The sequence below is a fragment of the Choloepus didactylus genome, chromosome 16 (genome assembly GCF_015220235.1).
Source record: "Choloepus didactylus isolate mChoDid1 chromosome 16, mChoDid1.pri, whole genome shotgun sequence".
Classification (NCBI taxonomy): Eukaryota; Metazoa; Chordata; class Mammalia; order Pilosa; family Megalonychidae; genus Choloepus; species Choloepus didactylus.
Genome location: NC_051322.1, coordinates 36,056,530 through 36,062,155, shown reverse-complemented (window position 1 = coordinate 36,062,155; position 5,626 = coordinate 36,056,530). Strand labels below are relative to the sequence as shown.

The 5,626-nt window shown below is 38.9% G+C and overlaps 1 pseudogene; it reads left to right on the top strand.

Moving 5' to 3' along the window:
* The first annotated feature begins 4,345 nt into the window (after positions 1–4,345).
* Positions 4,346–4,881, top strand: LOC119511200 (annotated as a pseudogene).
* The last annotated feature ends 745 nt before the right edge of the window (positions 4,882–5,626 follow it).

Sequence of the window (5,626 nt, the reverse complement as noted above, 5' to 3'; positions counted from 1 at the left end):
CCCTTTGCTTGACCTAGAAAGTTTCTGACTTTATTGATGCATTTTAACACACAGACGGTCCCCCTTACTTGTGACCTGTCATTACTGAACTCTGAATATACAAATCCCTACCATCCCTTTCCCCAAATTAGCTGAATACATCTCTCTGTTTTGACTTGTGTTAGAGGGTTGCTACTGAACTTGAAAAGGTTGCATCTCACTTTCTGGCATCGTCAGACAGGCTGCAAATCATAACCAAACTAATTAGCACACGGCTTTCTGGATTTTAAGTATGCCAGGCAAAGGGGGCTGTAAGATGGGGGGAGGAGGAGAGGAAAGGGTCACAGGGGAGAAAATGGAAGGGAGGGAGCACAGGCAAGAGGAATTGGAGTGACCTTATTTGATTCTCTAAAGCAGATCCCCTTGAAGGATTAACTTCAGGAGAAAGCCTTCAGTATTAGCTTTACTTATTTGTTGCACAGGAATAAACATTCTTGTTCTTTCTAACCTGATCCTCTTTTTCTCTTCTGGTGAAACATGGAAACACAACAGGTTTGGGGAGGGACTGAATCAAATTCTCTCCGGCCTTGCCTTCAAATGCAGTCAAGTCATCTGCAGTCCCATCTATGAACTAGAGAAAATAGGTCTTTGTTTGTAAAGTTTGTGAGCCAAGCTTTGCTCTCATAGCAACACATAGAAAATCATAATCTTAAAAAAAAAATTATATATAGGAAAATTATATATATATGTATATATAGGAAAAAGTGTATATACATGTATATATGAAATTATTCTGGTTCCCCAACAAATAAAGGGGGCTTTGTTAACAAAAAAAAATTTCCCTTTCAGAACTCCCCATTTCCAAATTTGCAAATAGAAGCATACTTCCTTGTGTGTCACCTACTTCCTCCTTCCCTAAATTCTCAAGCTAATCCATAGCCATTCCCTTAGCAATATATTTGAGACACATCAGAAGAAGCAGACTGTATGTCTCTTTTTTTCGTTTTTAACTTTGTCTCTTTGCCTTCTCTGTCTTCCCCTACTTTCCCCCTTCTTCAGCCCATCGAACAGCCCTGTCCTAAAATGATTCTTCCAGGCCAGTCTGATGTTAAAAGAGAAATGTTTATCTTGGAGCATGGAGATAATTGACAATTAGGAAAGAGGACGCTTTTAGCTCTTGGTCAGGGCACTGCACTCCTGGACAAAGTGCTCTTTTCTTTGAAGCAGGGTGGAGTGCCGAGTGGCAGGGCAGGGACCTGTGCATGTTTATACTTAAGACAAGAGTCAAGGACTGGTGCTTTCTGGCACAGATTTCTCTACCAGCTGATCCCAGATAATATCAATAACTCATCAAGGATAAGATCGAAATGATTCTGGCCTCTCCTGGTGAAAATTTCTAACTTTTCCTCCCTGGTATGTTGGCTCACGGGAATCGTCTTACAAAATGGATCAGGCTACCAGAAAAACATGTTATGGAAAGAACTGGTTTTCCACCTGACTCCAATACAAGAAGTTAGGTAATTTATGGCAATTTGTCCTCAAAAATATCATTATGCTAATAGCTTAAATGTGGTTTGCCCCATGCCAAGCCCATTTTTATTTTCTGCACTTTTCTTGCTGTATTCTTTTCCCCTCTAGCCTCATAACCCACAACCATTACTCACCCCCAAAACGGTAACTATTCTAATGTGTTTAATGAGTTTCCTTTTTGTTTTTATGTGTTCTTAAAAATAGGGATATTTGATATAAAAAAACAGAATTTTAATATTTATATAAAATGTACATGAAAATTATTGCACTATATATTTCATTCTTTTTCTTGCTTTTTTTCCCATAGCATGTTTAAGATCTATTCCTACCACTTTGTGTGCATCTAACCTTTGCTTCTAACTGCATTCCACAGTGTACATCCACCATATTTTACCTCTCCAGGTCTTTACATTGCCCCCTAAGTCTAAGAATGACCATGTCAATCTTTCAAAAGAAGACTGAAGAAGGGAAAACTGCCCAATCATACATGAAGACACACTACAAAGCCCTAATAATAAAAACAGTACATTTGGGGGCCAAGGACAGAGAGATACACCAATAGATAGCCAAGAGAGAAATTCCTGTATATATGGATACTAATTTTATTATAAAGAGAATGTCGTCACCGATGGGGAAAGAGTGGATTGTGTCATAAGTGGTGTTGTGACACTTGTTTCATTGTATGTAGAAATAACTACATAAATCTCTAAAACCACATTCAAAGATGGACCATAGATAATTTAAAGACCTACATGTAAAGGGAAAAACTATAACATTATTATAAGGAAATAGAGTGAATAAATTTGTGACCTAGGGACAAGAAAACACATGTAAAAGAAAATCTCACAAATGCAAATATAAGAACAAAAAATGTTATGGTTTATACATAATTTACAAATTCTGTTCGTTGAAAACCTCCTGTGACAAGTATTTTTCTCTATTTACCTCTTGGATAGTGTGTAAGAAATTGTTACTTAATGATTCTTTTCACTTGAGCTGTTCCAAATTTCAAAGATTACCCATTCATCCCTTCTGTTCAAAACTGGTGAACAAATCAGCCTTCCTTCTATCCAAGCTCTGCAAGATTTCATAGTATTGAATGGAAAGACATGATCTTTTTAATCTACCTCAAACTAGCAGTCCCAAAAGAGAAAAGAGAGTCTTAGAGAGCCTACTGTTGTATCAAATAAGAATGTATGGGAGATTATTTTACTTGTTACAAAGCATCAGAACCTACAAGCTTGGTTCTTCCCCCTCTGCCCCAGGCCAGATACGAAGCATGCTTGGAATTCCTTAGATAGTTCTCAGAAAGCTGAGCTTGCAGAACTAACAGAGGTTGGATTTGGGGGTTATGGGACAGGGGCATTCAAAACCAGTGTTGCCCTCACTTTCAAAACAAGGACCCAGAAAAATGACTATTTGCCATTTAAGGTAGCAAGTTCTCTCCAGACATCCTTTATGGCACTGATAAAATAAGAACTCACTCTAGCATAGACATTGAAAGTTAGAAGGAAGCACTAGGGATTAACAAACCCAGATATCCTCCATTGCAGTTGGGGAAACTGTGGGCAAGAGTGCATAATTGAGTTGCCCAACATCACAAAAGCAGTTCACTGAGCTATCTGTGACCCAGACATTTGACTTTTTGCCCTGTTACCATGATTCTTAAATCGTATTAGCCGAGGTGGGCCAAGATGCCACAGTGATTTCACAGGGTTGCAGTAGGGTATTGTAAGGGAAATAGCAGTACTTGGCCTCTGTTAGGCACCACTCAAACTATTATATCACAGCTTCAAAATTAGATTGTGTTACATTCCTTTTGATGATATCATATCCTTGTGATGCTTAGTTTTCACTGGTTGCTGGGATTAAGTACCGCACAAAAATCAATGTGAAACAGGAAATGAGGCTGATGGTGTTCAATCTCATTCCAAGGTTTGGGAATTTGCACAGTGCACAGCAAGTGCAAATATTCCATTAGCAAGTTATCGGTTATTTAAGACTTAAGTTGAAATATTATTTTTCTTCCAGTTCATATATATATTGGTTTTTCAAATGGCTACCAAGATTTTAGGACATAAATTCTTATTAAGTTTTTGGACCTAAGTACATAATAAATAGAGAACATTCAGGTATTTCTTTTGGCCTAGCAGCACCATGGAAAAATTACTGAGACACTAAAAGTGCCAAGAACCAGAAAAGTTTGGGAACCTCTGCCCTATTTTTTTTTCTTTTTTAACTATAAATTCCCAATGACCCCAAATTCTTCAGAACACCTGATTTTACTTGGTGTTGCCCAATCAGTAAATCGTTATACCATTAATAAAGCTCTCTTCTTTCTATTTGCAGTAGCAGTTCTTTTGACAGTATCCCACCTCAACTTCAGCAAAGCAGCTTATTTATCTTTTATGCTTTGAACTATCCCAAAACCTTTCATTTAGAGGAAAGGTGGAGGAGCTAGAGACAGATGGATCGAATCCACTAGAATGGTACACAGAGACTGGATCGGAATCAGGAGGTCAAGAAAGTTCTCTTATCAAAAATGATATGATCTGGGGGAGGATGGTGGCCCACCAGGCCTGTCTCAAACCATGGGGAGTCTGTGTCCTCCAGCCAGAGAGTGCTGCAGAGGCAGCTGTGGGGCCTGCTGTGGGGCTTCCTGCGGGGCAGGGCATCTGGCCTTCGCCTCCTTCGGGTTCCTGGGAAACCGGCTGGTGGCAGGTGTGGGAGGAGCAGCAGCAAAGGCAGAGGCTCTGGCTCTCTCTCTCCAACCCTCAGCCCGAGCCAGGGGATGACAAGGGCCCCAGGTGGCTGGAGGGAGGTCTGCTACCAGAGAATGGGAATTCTCTGCACCAGAAAATGGAGACCGTTCAATCACCAGGAGCACAAAATTATCATTGTTGGGCTGGATAACGCAGGGAAAACTACTATCCTATTCCAGTTTTCTATGAGTGAAGTTGTACATACATCCCCTACAATAGGAAGTAACATAGAAGAAAGTCATTAATAATACACTTTTCCTAATGTGGGAGATTGGTAGCCAAGAATCTCTTCATTCTTCTCAGAACACTTAACGATACTAACACTGAGTTTGTAATAGTTGTGGACCATACAGACAGAGAAAGGATTTCTGTAACTAGAGAATAACTGTATAAAATGTTAGCACGTGAGGACCTAAGAAAAACTGGATTGCTGATTTTTGCTAATAAACAAGATGTTAAAGAATGTATGACTGTAGCAGAACTCTCCCAGTTTTTGAAACCAACTTCTATTCAAGGTCACCAGTGGTATATCTAGGCAGGCTGTGCTCTTACAGGTGAAGGATTGTGCCAAGGATTTGAATGGATGATGTCAAAACTTACGATTAGATGACTACTGACCTCTTCTTAAAGCCTTTGTATAAACCAGGTGCTAGACTTTACCTGAAAGTTGCAAAAATTGGTTTAGGTATATTTATAATAAACTGATTTAAACTTTTTCTATAAGAAGAAAAATTAAGTCCTCTTATTTGAAAACATGGATGAAGTCTCACCTTACAATTTGCTTTCTCATGAGTTCCTTCCAAAGTAAGGTCTTAAAGCTGTGATTGACATTTTTCTCCTAGTGAATCCTCCCAGGACATTATGTAGACTGGTAAGTACAAACATAACCCAGAGATATTGCAGGCTCAATTTCAGACCACTGCAATAAAGCAAGTCACACAAATTTTTTGGTTTCCCAGTGCATATAAAAGTTGTGTTCACACTATACCATAGCCCATTAAGTGTGCAATAATAGCATTATGTAGAAAAAAATAGATTATTGCTAAACAACACTAATCATTATCTCAGCCTTCAATGAGTCATAATCTTTTGCTGGTTGAGGGGCTTTCCTCAATATTGATAGCTGATCACTGACCAGGGTGGTGGTTGCTGAGGGTTGGAGTGCTATGGTAATTTCTTAAAATAAAACAATGACATTTGCCACATCAGTTGACTCTTCCTTTCATGAAAGATTTCTCTGTAGTGTACAATGCTGTTTGATAGCATTTTACCCACAGTAGAACTTCTTTCAAAATTGGAGTCAAACTCTCAAATCCTGTCACTGCTTTATCAACTGTTAAGTTTATGTAGTATTC